The sequence below is a fragment of the Nematolebias whitei genome, chromosome 7, assembly GCF_014905685.2.
Source record: "Nematolebias whitei isolate Nwh7 chromosome 7, NemWhi1, whole genome shotgun sequence".
NCBI classification, from domain to species: Eukaryota; Metazoa; Chordata; class Actinopteri; order Cyprinodontiformes; family Rivulidae; genus Nematolebias; species Nematolebias whitei.
This window is the reverse complement of record NC_056504.1, coordinates 32050051-32051708: the sequence shown is the minus strand read 5'-3', so window position 1 is coordinate 32051708 and position 1658 is coordinate 32050051. Positions and strand designations below refer to the sequence as shown.

At 41.6% G+C, this 1658-nt stretch overlaps 1 pseudogene; it reads left to right on the top strand.

Moving 5' to 3' along the window:
- The first annotated feature begins 26 nt into the window (after positions 1-26).
- LOC119412772 overlaps positions 27-1658 on the top strand; it is a 16162-nt pseudogene continuing 14530 nt past the window's right edge.

Genomic DNA, 1658 nt, shown 5'->3' with positions numbered 1-1658 from the left:
GCTGTCTGGCAACCCTCCTCCTGCTAGCAGCGCGTCAGTCGTGACTTAAAGTTGCAGCGTCTTTACTCCTGCAGGAAAGCAGCTGCCAGCTAACCACCATGGCAGGAAAGAGAGCCATAGTGATCCTGTCTAAAGGCGCAGAGGAGATGGAAACAGTTATTTCTGTGGATATTATGCGCAGAGCCGGGGTGTGTACACGACGAGATGCAGAATGCTAACAGTTAGCAACATAGCCTGCTTGCTTTATTTACGATAGCCACGCTGGACCTCAACAATATCGTAATTTTAAAGTTTCTGATTCAAGCAACTTTTTAAAGTTATATTAATGACAGTAATAGTCTTGTTAATGACGTAATGCAATGATAAATATTGCTTAACTCGAGATGCTTGAATGCTAACATTATACAGCTATAGTTAATAGTTTTGTCCAAATATTTTTCTTTGTTGAATCAATAAAATTTTATCCTTGTTTGCCTGCAGTTTGCTAAATGTAGAGAGTCTCATAACCTTTACAGTGCAGTCTGATGCTAAAAGTTTAAATTTCAAACGCCCAGCCTCATTTAACCTTTACATTCACCTTTCAAAATAAAAGCCTTACAATGCACAAATGATGCCATGTTGTGCTGGGAACCTGCATTGGCGGTCTTAACATTTTTCATCTTTTTTTATTTTATTTGTTTTTGTAGATCGCAGTAACAGTTGCGGGACTGACAGGAAAAGAGCCAGTGCAGCAGAAATGTCGTCATCTGTCCTGATGCAAGTCTGGAAGAAGCCAGCAAACTGGTGGGGCTTAAAATTACACACACAAAGATTTGTTGAGACAAATCCCTCATTTTGTTTTAGTAATATTTGTTGCCCAATGTGTAGTGGCACATCTGCAGAGTCTGCATATGCATCTTAGATCTGTTTACAATATCAATGAGATTTTAAGCAAAAATGAATACGAGAATCAAATCAGGTCTTAAAGTTTAAAATTCATGACTGGAATTACATTGAGTTTTTTATTTTATTTTAATGTCGGATAATGATTTGGTTTCTCTTTCAAGGGACCTTATGATGTTGTGGTCTTGCCAGGGGGGATGCCAGGCGCCAAGAATTTGGCAGAGGTGAGAGAAAGAGAAAGCAGTCAGTACTACACATTTTCACTGGCTCCTGTGCTACCAACTACCCCTGCGGCATTTTTATATATATATATTTTTTTTTCTTTCTTTCGGCTGCTCCCTTCTTCAGGGTCACCACAGCGAACTAACTCGTGTGCAAGACTTGGCAATTGTTTTTATACCGAATGCCCTTCCTGATGCAACCACCGAGCTACCACAGCCCTCTGTGTGGAGCAGAGAGCTGCCATCTAGGGTGCCCATGGGTGCAGATGGTGGAGGTTAATGGCCTTGCTCAAGGGCCCAGAAAGGGAAAAATGAGGGTGGAGACCGGTGTGGCTGCTTCATCTTTTCCACCCACATTTTGAAATTATCGGTCCGGGGAGTTGAACCGGCAACCTTCCAATCACATGCCCACTTTCTCTAGCCTCTACGCCACCACTCCCCTAAGCTGCAACATTCTTAAAGAGGAAATAAATGCAGCTTGATAAACAAGACTGAAGCCACACAATTAGTAAAAGGCTAAATGACTTTGTGATCAGTCATTTTGAGGGTGAAAAT